Source organism: Columba livia, chromosome 1 (genome assembly GCF_036013475.1).
Source record: "Columba livia isolate bColLiv1 breed racing homer chromosome 1, bColLiv1.pat.W.v2, whole genome shotgun sequence".
Lineage (NCBI taxonomy): Eukaryota > Metazoa > Chordata > Aves > Columbiformes > Columbidae > Columba > Columba livia.
Genome location: NC_088602.1, coordinates 60,611,198 through 60,630,694, shown reverse-complemented (window position 1 = coordinate 60,630,694; position 19,497 = coordinate 60,611,198). Strand labels below are relative to the sequence as shown.

The 19,497-nt window shown below is 37.4% G+C and overlaps 2 long non-coding RNA genes across 3 annotated transcripts in view; one reads left to right on the top strand and one right to left on the bottom strand.

The window, feature by feature from the left end:
• LOC110362857 (uncharacterized) overlaps positions 1-19,270 on the bottom strand; it is a 74,112-nt gene extending 54,842 nt beyond the window's left edge. For both annotated transcript variants that reach the window (XR_002420525.2, XR_010471577.1), the window contains exons 1-4: positions 18,078-19,270; positions 17,349-17,446; positions 8,628-8,736; positions 1,393-5,809 (exon numbers count right to left, since the gene is read on the bottom strand). This is a non-coding gene — a long non-coding RNA (uncharacterized LOC110362857). The remainder of the gene's footprint in view (positions 1-1,392; positions 5,810-8,627; positions 8,737-17,348; positions 17,447-18,077) is intronic.
• LOC135579109 (uncharacterized) lies at positions 3,566-13,978 on the top strand. The gene is made up of 3 exons (XR_010471570.1): positions 3,566-3,727; positions 12,313-12,420; positions 13,612-13,978. It is a non-coding gene; the product is annotated as an uncharacterized LOC135579109 (long non-coding RNA).
• Positions 19,271-19,497: the final 227 nt, after the last annotated feature.

Genomic DNA, 19,497 nt, shown 5'->3' with positions numbered 1-19,497 from the left:
GTTCAGCACAAATAAGTGCGTGCTCATATTTTTGAGTTTTAAATTCATTTTCTTCTTTCAGATAAGAGCAGACAGATTTTCAGCTTGTCTAAATCAGCACAGATTCACTCAGCAGCACCATGCCAATTGAAACCAATTGGGAGTCCTTGTATGTAAAAACAGGTGATTTCCCACACACGTCAGCTTTGATAGCTGTGTTGGCAAAAGTGTGGGAGCTGCTGCTTCTTTGGATGTTGCTATTGAAACAAAGAAACTGGCTTTAATTCTCCAACCTACTGGTTTGCTCCTACAGACAATCAGGTGGCAGTCCCCCAGGATGGGAGTGTTGGGATGGTACCAGGAAAGGAATGCATATGAAGGGCCATATTTAAACAAACAAACAAACAAACAAACAAAACAAAACAAAACAAAACAAAACAAATACTAGGAATGTTTTTTAAAAAATCTAGTTTTATTAAAAACAAACAAACAAGCAAACAAACACACAAAATCTAGGATAATAGGCACCCCATCAGACTTTCTTCTGATGGGAAGATAAGAAATGAAATTTTATTGAGAAGGATAAACATGTATTAATTCAACCGTTATTATATGTTTGAGATGGCTAGCTCTAATTTGGATTTATCATGCTCCAGTTTGGAGAAGATTGATGCAAGAACTTAATTTTATATGCTGAAAATTATCAAAAGACTTTATACCATTAAGAATTGTCAGGTTTACACATTCATTTAAACCTTACATACTACAGTCATGAGACAAACCAGAATGTGTAAAAGTTGAACTAAACGTCTGCTTTGCAGGAAAATGACTTTAACTGGCAAAACTGAGGACACATGTATTCTTTGAATTCAAGGCTTAATGTCAGTTCCAATGTTGATACAGGGAACCATAATTCATAATGTGATAGGCCATAGAAATGTTTTTAATTATTTTTTCTACCACTATTATTTTTCTAAATCAAACACCACTCTCAATTACATATGAAGATCTGGGGGGGTTAGTGTATTTTCTTTGTTTTGGGGTGGGTCTTTTTCTTCCTTTATTAAAAAAGTTTCTTTTATTAAAAAGCAACATGCAAACTGAAAGCAGATAACAGCATAAATTATATGAAGTTCTAAACTACAAACTATTGCAAAATATCTACCAGGTTACTGGGTATACTAGACTGAGAAAAATATATAAATTTAAGTAAATTTGCCGAAATTTAACAAGTAAGAAAAGAATTTACACACAGAGAGGTAATAACAAATACAAAAAAATAATTACTTTTGAACTTTTTCATTTTTATTGATAACAAAGTACATTTCGTGTATCCCAGCAGATCCTTTACAAAGATCGTGACAGATACATACAAACACAGTGAAAAACAAACATAGAATGAATTAATCCTACCTGAAGGAACATGAGGTCCTTTCAGGAATGTATTATTTATTTTGATTTATTCATCAATGATAATAGTCTTCTGACATACTTGTTACGTGGCTGAAGAACGTCATAGTTGCATTTCCTGCTTCAATACACAAGACACATTGATGTTCTGATAATAACCATTCTAAAATGTTTATTATGCTAGGTCTACTGGTTTCTCAAGTCTTAGTACAGAAATGGAGACACTAATTTTCCTTTCATAAAGAGAGAATTTTCATAATGGCTCCTATGTAAAAATCAACCTATCCATTTTTTAAGGATCCCTCCTATTACTCTATTATTTAATGTAAAGCTGGCACTTAGCTTGCTGACATTCTTATTTCTTTGTTTGGGACCTTGCAACAGAAACAATCTTATGATCTACATTTTATCTTTCGAGAGGGTCATGGGAAAACAGATGCAGTCAACTGGGTTTACTTTTAAAAAAATAGAGGCAATGATGTGCCCTATCTTATAATGATGTTGTGCAGTTGCACACAGGCTGAGCCCATATTACTGGTAAAATCAAGTTTGATAAGTGCCATGTACACAGTATTAAATGAGGCAATGGCAAGACTTAAACTAAAGAGACTACGATTCCTCTGCTTATGTTTTGGTTACATAATTTAACAGTCTGTAAAGGCAATACATGTACCCTCCTTATCAGTTGTTCAAGTTAATATTTTATGTCAAATTAGCATTTCAGTAGCAAAATTGTCAATATAATAGGAAACTATATTGCACAGGAGTTATAGAAGTCTTCAGTCTGTGGAACACCACAGGCTTTCAGAAAGACCAGGAAAATTTATCTGAAAAATGTTTCCTGACAACTAGAAATAGACCTGTTTCTACCAATGATGTCCAAGATCAGACCCAGAAGTAATGGGCCTATTTAAAATTGAAGGCAGAAAGCACAAGCAAACTAAAACGGGCAAAGCATACAAGGAGAAGTATTACTCCACATGTGGTTAAAATGCACACCCATTACCTCATGCCTCCACTACTAGCTGTCACTGGAGAAACAACTCTGGGTTAGACAGCTTGTTCTGACTGTGTTATGTCTGTATGGCTAAATACATCTGTCCCAGGGAACAACTGATCATCTCTGGGCAGGTGCTGCAGCACATCTTCACGTACATTACTTGGCTGTCCCCATCTAGAGAAGACTGGCCTCATCCACACTGCATAGAATTTCCTAAGGGCATCCCCTCTGCCCCATTTTGGTGGCCCTAGAACACAATGTTTTTTGCGTGCATGGTTTTTTTCCTGTTCCAAGAGTTCAAAGTATTGTGAGGTCAACACTTCTGTCCACCACTACAGCTGTTATATGTCACATACCAAGAAAGTTGTTGCAGGTCCTGGGGCATGATGTGAAGGTACTTGGGGTGTTTGAGGGTGCAAATCTTGCCAGAAGCATCAAATAATCACATTTATTGAAATATTGTCTGTTTTCTCTATAATGAGAGGCCTTCAAAGTAAACTGTTCCCCAAACCATAGATGGGTTTTCTCTGATGGAGAGCTATTAACATACTCCAAAAGGAAGCAAGGAAGTGAATTAATACTTGCAATCTGCAAGACTTCAGCCCCATTTCACTCTATGAAGTTTCTTATATTGATGGACAAAACAATTACTTTGCAGTGAGAAGGAACAGTATGCCAGTGACACATCTGCAATCAGGACCCCCCTACTGGTCCTTTACCTGCACCCACATTTCTTTCTTTGGTTCATATCTGGATAAAAAACAAAGCAGCATCTAGATGAAAATGACTTCTAAAGGATGTGAATGTTCAAATATTCAGAGCTAAGGATATCAGCGAGGGGTAATGAGAGAAATAAACTCACAGCACTCCTTCAGAATAAATTTGTAGGAAAAGCATGGATATTTATATATATAAATGTGATATCACTAAACAGACATCAGATACCAGTACGTAATGCAAATGGATTGAACATGGACAGAAGTATGCCACATGAGATTGTACAAAGAAACCACAAATGTAAATATTAAACTTTGCCCATGCAAGCACATCACTGGTACAGGCAAGTTATTACTTCCCTGAATACTGTTTACCAATGCCTAACTACAGTAACCAAATGTTTGGTTTGAACATGTATTTTAAAGGTTGCCTTAGCTCAGCTATTCCAGTAGTTCTATCTCGAATAAAACCTCAGCCTAGAAAAAACCTGCAGCTGGGAATTTTTAGGGAGGGACTTCATGTGTTTGTACAAAGCATTGAGGCTGAAGACCTCGCTAGGAGTGCTGGTGAGGGACTGCAATTTAAGTGATTCTTACAGTTCTGTTTAATTGCACAGTTCAGGTAAGATTTCATTATTTACTGGTAACTTGTGTTTATACCAATTTGTTAAGCATAAAATAGCATCGGTTATTTTTCAAAAATATTTTTCAAGGTGTGGACTGACTACATTAGTGAGTAAAGACTGGAATAAGGAAAAAAAAGGCAAACAAAATAAAACAAAACCAAAAAAATCCAAACAACAAAACAGAGGGGAGGGGGGTGTGACTGAAGTTAAAATGTACATAAATCACTTCAGAAATACAATTTGCAAATTCATTGTGTGAAGTAATTAATCAAAGCACGGCTGAGTTATAGTACTTGAGAGACTTTGATCTGACAACTGGAAGAAATATAAAGAAACTACTGGGTATCAAGCTACAGTGTTAGGATGTAAAATGTTTCTCCATGCTAGTCACAAGTTTAATTACTTCTTTTTTTCCACTGACAGATGCAAATTAAAATAAATGGGCCACATCAAGACAAATTTCAGATGCATGGAGTGCTTAAGAATATATTGTTCCTATAACAGAGGAGTACCATGCAATTTATTAATAAAGCTGTTCAACTTCTTTCTTTTACTGGGAATTGTATCAGGAAAGTAAAATGGAATACACAGCAAGTTCTTAACATTTTCTATTTTAGATGCTTAGAGATTTTTAAGTGTTGCTTTTATTTTTACAAGAGTATATATGGCTACTCAGATTTACAGCAGCATGTGACAAGAAAAATAGTTATGGGAAAAAAGCACAGACAGGAGTCAAATATTAACTGAACTGCCTTAATACTGTTATTCCTTACTCTTGATGTGAAGAATTGCAATTTGAGTAACACACAGAGATTGTTCTGCTACTCTGTATAGGTTTGAGACTGCTGAAAGTGACTTCAGATACTTTTAAATTAACTAAATGCACTTTTAGAGTGATTAATTGCAATAAATTATTGCCAAATGTATGCAAAACTATATTACAAATTTCAAGTTTGTAGGAAGTAAATGACACTATTGCTAAAGGAAATGATTAGGTCAGTATGTATGGCTATCATACCCTGTGAAACAGGGCTGGGGCTGGTCCCTCATACTGGAGCTCCTATCAATAAACATGCAATCAGAAAACAGGAGTCAGGGTCAGCAGACCCAGGGTTACTGTCTCTAGTCATTTGCCTTAAATGAGAAACCGCAAAGTTAAAAAGAACTGTCATTGTAATATCACCTGTATTATGGCTTTTATAAACCATAGAAGTTTATTGCCAATCTGTATCCAATAGCATGGACAATTATTGTGTAACCAAAAAAATAGGCAAATTAATAGCAACATATAAGAGCATTCCCACTACAGTCCTAATCCTGGCTGATAGGAAGAGGTCTTTAATCTCCATGGTAATGATCTCACTCTTTCCCTTTCCTCTCTTTCATCCTCCCAAAGCCTCCTTACAGTATATTTCTCCCTCTGTTTCACACAGTCCCTTACCCTCTTCTCACAGTTTTCTGCCCTGAATGTAGCAGTTTTCTACCTGTACATAGCAATCAGCAGAGACAAGACATAATTGCTTACGTTAATGAAGAAGCAGAAAAAATATCCTTCTTTTCATCCATTTGAGTGGCCAGCCAAATGCAAATGCTTCACTGGCTACTGCTGCTATTTAGCCATAACTCCTCTGCATATGCCACACACAACAGCAGTGAAGGAGCCTCCTTCTCCTGTCCCCGCTGACTAAATTACATGAGTGATTATGCAACCTTGCAGCAGTGGGCTCCAGAAACACTCCTTTTTTTGTGTGAGCCAGCGGTGCCTGTGGGCAGGCTGGAGTTGTAGGAAAAAGGTGAACTATGTAAGAGGAGAGTAATAGTTAATGTACTAGCACTTCCTCTGGGAAACACATCTAAAACCAGGCAATTCAGAGGATATGAACACCTTTCTTCTGTGCGACTCACTAGTGAAATTATCCTTCAATAGGGTTGTTTTAAAGCAGACCCTTCAATCTTGAGAGTCTGAGACTTCAAGGTCCCCAGCACCTGGGATGCACTGGCATCTTCAGATCTTATTTACTTCACAGCAATGAAGGAGCCAGAAACACACACGGACTATTAAGCCTGAAGTATCAGTCCTAAAGCAAAAAAAAAAAAAAAAAAAAAGTAAAATCTTTCTTTCTGCAGACAAAACCGAAACACAATCTTAAAGCAATGAAACCTCGCAACTGCAGCTCTAGACACAATGTGCTTTGCAAGCCACAGCCTCGCCATATCCTTCCTGAGGCCCTGTTTCCTTCCAGACATCGGGGCTTGTTCACAGGCGCCCGATCTCAGCTCTCAGAATACGATTTGCTGAGTTCTCATGTCACCAAAACTTTACCCATTCCCACAACTTTCCAAAGGTTGCCTCCCGCTCTTACAAGGGTGTGAAGGACAGTTCAGCAGGGGTAAACAGGAAAAGCAGAGACTGTTTGAAAAATTAAAAATAAATAAATAAATAAATAAAGCAAGTTTTTAATAGTCTGCCAGTTTAGAAATTGCACAGGTTTAAACCCTCACCATAATGCTTATTCTGTTGGAAAAGATGACAGAGGTATTTAACTCTGGTGTCACTTGTACTATCAATTATTTCACCCCTTGTGCAAGATCTGATTGCTGAAGTCATCACTGGGAAGAAGAAGACAAATCTACTACTGGGCAGTTTTGTAGGTTTTGAAGGCTTATTTCTTTTTTCATATTAAGCGTTGAGTGTTTTTCTGATGTTACTGCAGAATGGCTTGTAATGCAACAAAACTCTTAGCTCCTTCTTTGCTCTACATGAATCCATATAAGCAAAAAGATTAGGGAAAGGCACCCCTCAGATGGGATCTACACTTTATTAATACAAGTTTCTTTAAAATATATATCTATATTTAAAATCCTCAAACATAAGTAATGATTCTCAGTTTCAAGATTTCCTTGTCTTCCACATAAGTTCACTGAGAAAAAAAAAATGCAAAAAAAGCTTATCTTCTCACTCACAATGAAGAACTAATTGAGTAATTTTCCAGAAGAACTTCATCAGGGAAAAAGAGATTACAAGGACATTGTAAAATAAAACATCAGACAATCCAAAACATCATTAACCCTAGTCATATTTATCGGAAATTCATTCTCATGCACTTTCTTCATTACCTTACGGATAGAGACAAGGTTTTGTGACTGTAGACTTCTGCCTCCTGTCTCAATTCCATTTTCTTTCAACAAATGTGTTTACTGGGAGAAAAACAGAATAGAAGTATTTGATTCAGAAGACAAACCTGGAGGGACGATGTAGAGGAGCAGGAAAGCAGTGAAAAGCAAGCAGAATGGGGAGCTTTGTGAATAAAAGGGAAAGGTAAAGGAACATAAGAAAGCAAAATACAAAAGGCAAGAAAGGAGAAATGGTGAAATGTCATATCAAATGGTAGAGAATTTTTTTTATAACAACCTAAATTTTAGCATTAAAGGACAATGTCTAAATGTTGCATTAACTAGTGGCCAGAGCTTTATTCTTTCTGTATAAATATAGCTGTCATGAGCAGTTGTACCTCTGTAGCCACTAGGTTTTTTTTTATTTTTCTGATCTGTTTCATTCTGTCTGTCAGAAAGAGATGCAATATTCTTCTCCATTAGACAAAGCACTTTGAATTTTTTTAAATTATTATGTTATCTTACCACAGGTGAGTGTTACATATTTCTACAGGCATTTAATCCTGATTTTCCTTCTTCTGACATTCAAACTGTGTAACCCTCATTTCTCACACAAAAGTGAACAATGTTCCCCAAAGGTTTATGTCTGTTTCTTCCATCACTTCACTTAACCAGCAGGTTATTTCCAGAATCTTCTGTCTTCTATCCTCTTTTGCGTGAAGGAAATGAAAAATTACTGATATGATTGCTAGGATTTCTTCTCCTTTAGCAAACTTTGGGATCCTTGAAGTTGTTCCTTAGCTGTGAGGTATCCAGTGAAATCAAGTAATTACAGAGGACATACACCACCATCCATGGTTCTCCATATTCTGAATTAGGAGCCTATATGATGTCAATATCAGGTCTTGTGAAAAATGTTATTCTTTCTTTGAATAAAGTCTTCAGCAAAGAACTTCTCTCTGCCTTTGGTGGCTGTGGTTCCATTTAATTTGTTTCCTTTGTTTTCAAAATTGAGTAGTTTTCCACAAAATGAGTGTCATTCTATGTCATCACCTGGATCTAACATGTCATTCTGTTTCTATACTGAGGACAGGGTAACAACTGAAAACTTCCAATAGCATGGATCTAACCTTTTCTGCTATCCTTATCCCTCACAGTCACAGCTTGCTCCTCCTCAGTGTTCTGGAATTGTTTTTCCACAGGGTTCCATGTTGCTCCTTCTTGAATCTGAGCTGGTGAAATTTCTTAAATCTGGTTGTCTAAGGAATATTTTTTTTAATCCAAAAATTAATGGGAAATTTTAAAAGTAAAATTGCCAAGTTTTTGTGAAATTCCCTGCAGGAGAAAATGTTATGGCCCTCATCTTACAGTTAGAAAACAGAAAAAGGAAGATGAATGCTGTGAGCCCAAAGACAAATGTGAGAAAATTGTGGTGGCAATGTGGAAAAGTACCTGAAAGTCTTGGGCAGTATCCCCTCCTACCCATCCTCTTAGGTTAGGCTAACAACTTAAGCACATTGTGTAAAAGTACTTAACTGGCACTGAAAAGTGTTCTCTCCACTGGTATGTCATACTGTAGAAAAAAATGGAAGACGACCAAAATTTGTGATTTAGAGGTGTGAGATCTGCAAGCACTTAGATATAGAGTGAAACAGGAGGGGGAGCCCTCAGTACATCGGCCAAGGATGAAAGCAGCTCCAGTGCAGCAACGTTTCCCAAGCCAGAAAAGGAGGATCAGCTCTCACTCTGCTTTCAGATGGGAAAAGAGTACAATTTTCTCACCTGCAGAGTCTGACCTTCAGCATTTACTGGCACAACAGTTTTCTTAAAATTGCATCTTCCCTTCATCAAAAGCTTTCTTCATCACTGGTAATAAGTGGCACCTTGTTTGCTGGATTACACAGGAAAAAACTGAGCTAATTATTTTCTCACCTTTGCCTTTTTGATAAAATACATAAAATCTAACCTGGTTCAGCAATCAACCATAGCAAGCAGCAAGGGAAAGATCAAGGACAACATCAGTAACAAGTCAGAGATCGAAGAATTATTGCACAGCAAGAGAACCACACAAAACTGCTTTCTGCCTCATTTTCTTTCTTAGTTAGGTCTTTATTTCATATGTTTGCACAACCTCCTCCTGCCCTGTGGACCTATATGCCAAATGCAAACCATACCTTGGTCTGTGATCTACTAATGACAAGCTCACCACTAGAAATCACATTTCCTCTTCGCAGCTCTTTCCTAATTTATTGCAAGGTGCTACACTCAACTTAAAATCAAGTAGAGACACTTGGGATGTCTGAAAAGGAACAGCTAATTATAGGCTAGCTACACATGCAAGTAACAGGGCAAAGAAGTTAATTTTACAAGGAAAAACAAAATACTATTGAAATCAGTCAGAAAAAATTAATTCAGCCATTGTTGTCTAGCAGTTCTATAGCACGCAACAAGAACATGCAGAAGGATTGAAATGAAGGTTTAACGGATGCAGGATAGGCTAGACATAGAAAGGTAGATTGTATATATTTTGAATCATTACTCGTCATAAATTCATAACAAAACAGACTGATTTCTAGAGTAATAACCCTAGGAAAGATGTGTGTGACCCCCCTCCCCAAAAAAAAAAAATATTTAAATGGTGCTAATATTACCTAATTTTACTCATCTGGTAATTCTGCAAGTATTTATGCCTCCACAGGAGAAAACAATGGGACATTTTCTATGCTTTTATTATGAGTTGGATTCAGCCCACTGAATCAATAGATTTCAGGTAAGCTATAATAAAAAGGAAGGCTTAGAGAAAGATTATGAATAAAACAAATAGTTGAGACCAATCAACACTGAATGTTGATTATTAAATACTTACCAACTCTTCATGATTGGTCTCTGAAGTTAGGAAAGACAGCTGAATTAAGTCAAGTTATAATAAAAGAAAGAAATCTGAATAGATGAGAGGGAAAAAGTTCCTAGGATGGTCCAGGGAATAGAAAAAAAAAGATTTAGAAGAGGCTTGCTTAATTTAGCAAACCAGATGCTGAGAAACAAGTATACACTAGAGAAGGCAAAGAGCTAGTAAAGCTGAAAACATCAAAGTTCATCCAAGAATGATAAAAAAAAAAAAAAAAAATCTTGGGTAAGATTAGGCTGGAAAATTAGAAGAAGGTTTCTAATTGCCAGAGAAGTAAGATAGCAGCTTGACTACTTTTAAGATCAAACTGGATAAGGTTCTAAAAGGAATTATACGACATGGTTGTAAGCAATAGCAGAAAGCTGTTACCCAGGAGGTCGTAGCTGCTCCCCATCACCCAGGACATCCTGTCTTATCTTACGTCCTTACAAAACAGAGGCCTCTCAGCACTGGTTGGTATTCCACAAACAGAAAAAGGGGCTAAATTTGTCAAATGCACTTTAGAAGTAAATTATCCACTGCAAATTATTCACTAGTTTTATTATTCTGTAACTCATGTAGAGAATTAAATTCATCTAAAATTAATGAAATCTCTTAGTAGAACTAAATTAAAGATTTGTGGTTAAGCACTCAAATGACATGCATAAGATTCTCAAAGAATGCTGGCTACTACCTACTTCCCTGACATCAAGATTTTGCAGTTGTTTGGGGTTTTTTCGTTGTTTCCTTTTTTGCTTTCTTTTGTTGTGGGTTTTTTTTGTTTTGTTTTTTTGTGTGTGGTTTTGGTTTGTTTCTTTTTTTTCTGGAATACACATTTTTCATCAATAATTTATGTAAAAACTTCTGAAGTTAAAATGTACTTTAAAAGTAAGTACTGCTGGGTCCAAAATCTATGCATATTGTTACATCCTCAAAGCAGTCCAATGACCTTGCACCTGGCCTCACTGATAAAAGCTATCTATATAGATGAAAGCTATATATATATATATATATGTAAAGTTAGAGGGAAACATCTAAATTGTGATACCAAAGTCGCAGATAAACAAACAAAAGGGTCTTATTTATCAGCATTTCGAGGTTTTGATTGTGGAGTGACAATAAAACCGTGGCAGATGTATTGTTAACCCCCTCTCCCCCCGCTTTCCCCCTTCAGCCCCTCCCTCTCCCCCCTTCCCACTAAGGACAGGCGATCGGGAGGGAAAGAAGGACAGAGAGAAGAGACTTGGAAAAAAATAAAAATCTTTTACTAATGCTACCAATAAAAAAGAGAAAATAATACAAAATATACAAAACCAATCTTGAAAGTCCCGGCAACTGCTCCGGTAGAATGAAGGGCCGACACCTGAAGTCCTGGACTGGACTCTGCAGCCAGCCAGAACCGGATTCAGTCTGTCACTAGGACTCAGTTTACAGGGACGACTAGCAAGGTCCTCTCCTAATGTCAGCCATAAGGAAAAGAGGCGAGATCGTCATGATCTCCCATTTTTATGTGAAGTATGACGTGAATGGGATGGAATACTTCAGTTGGTCAGTTTTTGGTCATCTATTTCTCTTTGCCCCTCTCGCGAGATGTGCATCCATCCTTATCAATGACCTCGCATTCCATTGCTATGTCTACCAAAACATGTATCTGTCTTTCCAGGAAAACGCAGCTAATATGACGGCTTTAGTTGACAGGCAAATTCACTAAAAGAGAAACTTGTTTTTAACAAAACCAGGACACAGCAGAAATCAAGGAGAGAGCACCAATGATGGAAAACATTAAATGTTGTAGCAAAAGCAGAGACCGCACTAAATCAACATGGAAATATCTGCTGATAGATATCAAAAATGAGAAACAGAAGCTCTATATTCTGACTTAATGGAAGGATCTAGAAGGTTGCTTGGAAAAATGGATCTGAAAAATGCTGAATCACTAAACAAAGAATATTCAAATACATACAAAAAGAATTTACAGTTGGCTGAAAATTAGAGAAAATACAAAGGGAAAACAAAGTAGATTGATTGTAAAAATTTCAGTTTTGAGATAATGTTAGTAATATAGGGAAGCAAATTCTCTTCCACAGTGAATGATTGCCATTTTCTTCCCCAGCTTTCAAACATTTTGACCAAAAATGCATATATGTGATGGTTTTGGTTTTGAACAAATTTTGGGCCAATGACAAATCTGGAAAAAAAAAATAGTACTTACTTTCAGACTGTGAAACTGAAGCATCAGTTTGAATGGAATTGATTGGAGAATGGAGGAGGAGAAACTGGGATCAGAGGAGAATGCTGAAGCTTAATTAAAGGTCTATTTCTCATCACACCTGGGGATTTGTCATAGCTTCCTATGAATTTGCTAAACAGGGAATTGAGCTTGGGGGTCAGAGTTCAATGTTTAGCTATAATTAATTGACAGAGCTTTCAAGTTTTATTTTATTTACTTGTAATTGTTCCTCATTTTCTTTTCTTTGGATATGGATTACTCCTTGTGGTATACAGATAAGAAATTACTGGTTTGGTCATGCTGTTGATGGGAATGACATGGCTTTTTGTTTCATTTGTTCCTATCACCAGCAAGACACTTGCTGCTGACACCATTCCTGTATTTTGTTCAAGGATGTTTCAAGATATTATGAAGACATTAACAGCTCTAGAAGCAGGAACAGAGGCCACAGGTATCAGGTAGGTCACAAAGATTCATTCAGTCTGCTGCTCCCTCTTTCCAGGTCAAGAGTTATTTACATTCCTGCAAAGCAGCAGAAATTTGGAAGGCTCCTTACTGATACGTTTTACAAAACAGCCCTTGGGCAGTAGCTGAGACATCCTGGAGAGCTCTGAGCTCCTGGAAGCTAGATGTCACATTTCCTGGGGTGCCAGATGCACTTTCGTGCATGGCTACTCTTTTTTTTTTCACGGAGCTCATTCCTGGTGTTAGGTGGCGTTCATGATCCAGACCAAACTTCAGGCATGCAGATGTGAATCACTGAAACGAGCATGGGCATGCTACAGTTAGCCAGATTTTCTCCTTGTCCAAATCTGCTGAATCTGCATGGCCCAAGGGCAGCCAAGTGGAGAGTGTGGAACTGACTACTCTTAGTAAGAGATACTCAATTTATAGAGATGTACCTTTAAAATTAATTATCCATTTGCAGATATGGGTCTGTGTGCTCTATTGTTTACACTTCTAAATTAAAAGAATTATTTACCTAGCAAGTTTAAGTGATGCTACAGCTCTGCAAATGGAGTGAAACAATCAGAAAGAGAGAGAAGGAAATAAAACGTGAACAGTGAAATGAGTCCCCCTCACTTGCTGTGAGAGAAGAGAGAGAGAAGTTATGGTGTGGGCTCATTTGCAGGTTTAGTTTTGGAGCTTATTGGGAGGTACCCAGCTACAGCTAAAATGGCTGCCATTAGGAAATCTTGGGTAGATGAGATGCAGCGTAGATAAAGTGGTACCCAGTGTCTCCCTTGGAGCACTTTAACAACTCGGTTTGAATTCATAAGCATTCTGATTGTACATGTGCAAATGCTTCCATATAAAGGTTAGGCACCCATTGTTATTGCAGCGTCTGTTAAAAAAGATAGCCATATCGGTTGCTAGGAGATGGCAGATTTCTCCTGAAGAAAAATCACTCCTGATAAAAAAAATAATTTTACATAAAGACCCTCTTAAATAAAAATATCTTTGACAGCAGCTATTATTATTCACTGAGTTCCTTCACAACTGAATAAATGGCAGAAAAATATACTATTTGAATACCATTATATCCTAACGTGTTAAATAGATTTTTCTCCCTTTTTTCCCCTCCCTTTTTTGTTGCTCCAAAGTGATATTCGCTTCCAGCTGAAATTGTTGCCTTCCTTTTTCTATAGACCATTCCAGGAAAGAAACATTTGGAGAACTGAGCTCAGAAATTGAACTCACTTGTCTTCCCTTCCACCGTAAAACCAGCTTTGCTTAAAACGAATTGTACAGTAGGATAAACACTTTATCGGGAAAGAACTTGGATGCAAAAAGACCAACAAAACCTGCAGCAAGTCTTCACAAATGGATGGCTGGGAGAAGGCAGGTGGGAGGCTGTGCCTCATGAAAGCAACCAACCATCCAATTTCATTTCAGTAATGTTTGTAATTTTCTTCCTACTGGGGTGGCTGGAAGTACAGCTGCCCTATACTTGTGTCCATGTGCTCTGCTTTTGGTGAAAATGACCCTAACAAATAAAACATGAAGCAAACTATATACTTGCTGTTTGAAACTTGTGTAGTCACTAAACGAAACAATAATCTTTCCTAATTTAGTGTGCTCAGACTTGCTATTGTGGACATGAGAACTCCCCAGCTGCAGAACACAAAGGCACACTGCCTGCACAATATGGGGTTTCAGCAGCTGTGCCTTCCATTGACCAGAGCTGGGAGAAATGTAGATCAAATACCGACAATAAGAGATCGATGTTGTAAATATTAGCATGAGAAAGAGTGCACCAAACTCTGAGTGTGTCCTTTTTTGTGTGTGTCGTTGTAATAAAGTTTCTCAAGAATTTTGCATGCAAGGGGGCGTATGAGTGCACGCATGTGTGTGAACTGCCTCCGAATCAGGCAGCAGCATGTTTCCTTGTACAAATATTGACAGGAATCCTTCGGTTTATTTGGAATTTTCCTGAGAAAGCTGCAACAATACGGTAATACCTCTTCACTACTTTTCACACAGTTGTTTCAACTCTTGGCACCAGGAAATCCTCATTGTTTTAATCAATTCCACTTGGAGCAATGACATGGGTTTTTTTTTTCTTTTAGTGACAGACACGGTGCATTTCCTTGCACAAAGTTCTCATGAGAGACTTTTCTTGCTGTAAATCCAACAGCAAATATGTATTTGCCAAGAGGGCTGAAAGAAGGGGTCACAATTTTTTCCTCTTCTGTTTTTCATCCTGATACTTTATGCTTCATTGCTGTGCTTTCAAACTCACAAATGACCCCAAGAAAAGCACTGGGACTACTGTCAACTGTTATAATGGAACATGTGAGGAATATTTTGAAGATCAAGAGTTGTTCATTTAGTGAAGCTTTGAATTTAATCTTGATGCTGCCTTCCACCTCTATCTCTGCTGCTTACACTTGAACAAAAAACATACAGAAATGCTTTAAATGCATTCTTTAATGCTTTACACTAATTACATACTTGATTGAAGTTATTAAGGTAATTTGAATGTAATATGTGTATACCAAACTGATATATTATGATGAATGTTATTACAGCACCATACTTTGCTGTGCAATAAAGTACAGTACATGGCACAGACAGAAAGGAGAGGTAAGGAATGTCTTTTCTTAAGCGACATGAAGAACTCGGTCCTGGTCACTGTGCTGGTGACAGTAAGAAATGCTCCATTTCCACTGCTGAGAGAATAGGCAGGACACTCAGTCCCTGTTCACGCAGACCCCAGGCAGTGAAGGAATTCACCACCCGCAGCACTCACGTCAGTGGTTGGAACCACCTGAGAAAATGCATTTGTTTGCATAGGGCTATACATGTTCACCACCCAGCACAATGAGCAACTGTGCAAAATAAACATTTCTGACTTCAAACTTATACAACTTCGTGCCCTTTAAAGAGCTTAATTGCAGCAGCTGCACATCCACTGATCTGCTGTAGCTTATGTGTTTTGACATCCTCTCCATTCTTCTTTTTCCTGCCTTGATCAAGTAAATTTGTAACTTCCAAGCTTTAGTCAGTTAAGTACTGCAAAGCAAACAACATTTTGTGCTTTCAGAGGATTTTTTCTTTTTCCATTTCTCCTCTTTTTCCATGATTGAGACTTCCTGTTTACCTCTCATAGGCCTTGGCATCATCCTTCAGTCCCAAACTTCCTCTCTCTGCACCATCCTCTACCACTCCAGACAACAAAAACTTTGATGTCAGTTTTAATGAAGGTGGGATTAAAGCCCAAATTTTATTTGTTTCACAAGGCTCAAACCTATGAGTGGTTGAATGCACTTTGCTCTCATTGATGCTTGAGCGTGACTGCACCATGGCCCACATTTCTGTAGTTGAAGCAGAAAATGCACTAGAACCTTCTAATCTTATTTTGCTGGTGCAAAAACAATGTGGATATCTGATAGAAGTAGCGGCAAAGCATATATTAGTTTCCGAAAAAACGTAGGTATGACACGGAGTATACAAATTACTAGATTGCCATTTTTTTCAGAATCTGAACTCATTTCTTTGTTTTGAACAGCCCCAGTCTTAAGAGGAGTTCTCAAAGAGCCAGTTCAAGGAGGGAAAAATCACTATTGGCACTTAGACCCTGCATTAACATATTGAAACAACATAATTTTTCTATTCTGCTCGGTTACAAATCAGTCACTGGGTAAATGCCTGAAGAGAGTTATTTTTTAGAACAGTCATAATTATCCATCTTATCCGGGGCAAATGCAGGGCCTAATTCCCTAAACAATGTTTAAGAGCAAACACCTATATTTATAAACAGCAGAGATCATGGTCATTTCCATGGAAATTCTTCCAAAAGAGAAAACTCTGTGAATGGTAAGTGTGAAAAACATACAATAAATATAAAGGGGTAAAAAACAATATATCAGGGAAAAAACCTATAGCTGTAAAGATCATCTTCACTTTTTCTTTTAATGCACTTGAATTAATTGCTGCTTCATATACAGAAGCAGTTTTGGACAGTGGGACTGTGACTGCAGAATGTTATTGAAACAGAACTTTGGTGAGACTTGTCTGTATTAAGATTCAAAAACTTTTTTTTTCTGAAATTCCTTTAAAAAATAAAGAAAAGAAGAAACAACTGCAGACATGCAGGAAATGACTGGTTTTGTGCTGTAGTTAATCATGAAAATAAAACACATTTTAAACTCTCTTGAACTATAGCTCATATGACTACGATAGACATTTGACTCTTATGTCACCGGTGCTTAATGCTGATTCTCTGACTAATAAATGCACATAGCTGGGTAGGACACAGCTGGGTGCATGGCTGAGTACAGCACAAAAATTTCAAAGTGTTAGAGATGGTAAAATTACTTTTGACTTCTGTGGAATAGGACATACTTCACTTAAATAACTGACTCACAACACTTTTGACATTTATCCCATCTGTCTCTTTAAAAGCAGACCTAATTAGTTGAACTTGATCCAGACGACTTTTAAATATTACAATAAAAATAAATAAATCCCCTGATATTCCCATTTTACTAGCAATAAATAGAGAAAAGTCTGAATTTAAATGCTAGTTTTGACCCCTGCTCCTGGCACAAAGTTAATGCGCAAAAAAAAAAGAGAGAGAATCCACTATGTCTTTTATCAAAAGTCAATTCAAAGCTCGATATAAAGTTCAAACCTTTTGCAGCATACATTATCATTAAGATGAAATATTTAGTGGCTCAGTATTCCGGTCATCTTTTGACAATAACCTGCAATGTCTCAGAGGTGGCGGGTGCTGGAGAATTCAGTCAATTATTAAAGAATATCTCATTTTTCAGGAAGAAGGGCTGAAAACTGCTAATTTTTATTAACATGCCATCGATTAAATTGCACCTTCAATTTCAAAGAAGTCTTGAACAAATTCCATAAACATTAAAAATTTTACCTGCTTTGAGTCTTTCACAGTGGTTTTATAAAACCTTGAAACGTGATTTAATAGCCATCACCGTCTCCTGCCCCAGTGAATGGGTATGACTCTTTGCCCTGTGGACAATAGGAAGATGCATTTTTGGACTTCATGTAATGTTCTTCAGAGATAAGCTTGTCACAAATTATAGCTAATAATAACGTTTCAGGCTTCCCTATGTGATAGCAATTGCAAGGTGAACACAAGGTGGGAGTAAAATTAAAGTAGAACTGCTCTTATACTTTTGTCAGACTAAAATCTCACTGATATTTAATATCTGAATGTAAGGAAATGTTTAAAAAGTAAAGCTCCTGTGATTATTTAATGAGCATTAACACAAAATAGAAATTGGATTGCTAAACATCCCATCACATTTGCATAGACATGCACACAGGAGATGTCACATTTTGGAAAACATTTGCCAAGAAAAAAAGCTCTTAAATGTTTATTTTTGTTTGAATCTCTGCTCATGGAGTTAATTCTCACCACACACAGAGCAGGAAAAGAAAATACTTTTCCATGAGGTTTTAGAGCATCACTCCAAGCAAAAACCATTCTGAGACTTTCAATATCATTGTCATCATACATTGTGTTACACTTCCATGAGACTTTACTAACCAAATAGAATTAAGGCGTTCTGGTACCAAGGGGCAAGATCTTTGAGGAACACCACCACATTCCACCACTTTTCCATAAGGTTTTACTTACATCACTCCAAGCAAAAACCATGAGCAGTCCCACTCCAATCAGCAGGCTCAAAGGTGACAGCCAGCCAAAACAGGAGCAGGTGAGGGTACAGACACGCTCTTGTAGCAGAGAGCAGTGGGAAAACGTCTGTCTTCCAGAAATGTATCCCAGGTCTCTCCAGCTGTGAAGGAGAACACAACCTTGTACATTTTTGCCAGACCTTCTGATGAGCATTAAAGGCTTGGGCTGAGCATGGCTCTGTCATCTCACTCATTCCTGTCATCTTTCTTTTCTGGGGTGCCACAGAGAACAAAAGAGCAGCTATTTTGCACTTGCTTGAGTGGAAAGTTCTGAATAACACTCACACATGCCACACTTGAGAAGATAACCATAGATTTCTATAAACATTTCCACCTGAATGTATGCAGAGTAAAACATTAACTGCAAAGAATGAGAATTAAGCTGAAGTAAACTGAAAAAAACAGCTGCATTTTTTCTTTTTGGTCTTCTAATTTCCTCTTCTCTGGCAATAAAGTTCCAGAAAAAACAGCTACACAGAAGATGAGCTAGTGCCTAGTGACTAGACCTACACTGGAAATAAGGACTGCTCAGATGACATCTAATACCATTTTGAGGCTGACTTCACAGAGGAAATGAACCCTTTGATTAATACTTGACTGACTCTGTTTCCTTGTCTTCAGCGATATTTTTTAGTCTGAGAGAGTAAAATCCAGATTGTTGTGACAATTGTGAGAACAAATTAGTCAGTATTTATAAATCACTTGGAAGAAAAAGTGCTATTGCTGACAATTATGAAATTGGATGAAATCAGCAAAACATGTTGCATGGGAAACCAGTTGTTCTCTCTATCTCAACGTTGGAAACACAGAACTGCAGTAATCTATTGGTGATTCTACAATGTAGGCTCTAGTACTCCAGTCAAGTCTTTTGGACTCCATACTCCTATCTGAGTATTCACGTAATTTTGCCTTTCCAGTTTTGTAGGAATGTGAAGACAACTGACTCATTTGCACAGAATTTCAGAAGTCTGAAAACTTTAATAATTTTCCCCTTTGCTCACAACCACCTAAACTGCTTAAAAAATCATTCTGTGTGCTTCGGTCTTGAAAAAATACACCAGATAATTCCTGTCTTCTTAAATGTACAATTCACACCTCAGCTGACCCACATTCCCTTGAAAATACCAGCACTTGATTGTGTGGAATTGAGGATTAAAAACTACTGCATGGGAAGCCTTAGGTATCAGCTTCACCTGGAGCCAACCAGCCACACCTGTGCACATATATGTACAAAAACAAAGACCATGCTTCTCACAGTGGAGTTTGGTTTTCTTTGCATTTTATTTCATTTTGTTTTACTTTATTTTTACAGTTCAACTGAAGTTTGCATGCACACAGTTACCATCATTCGTTCTTAGTTG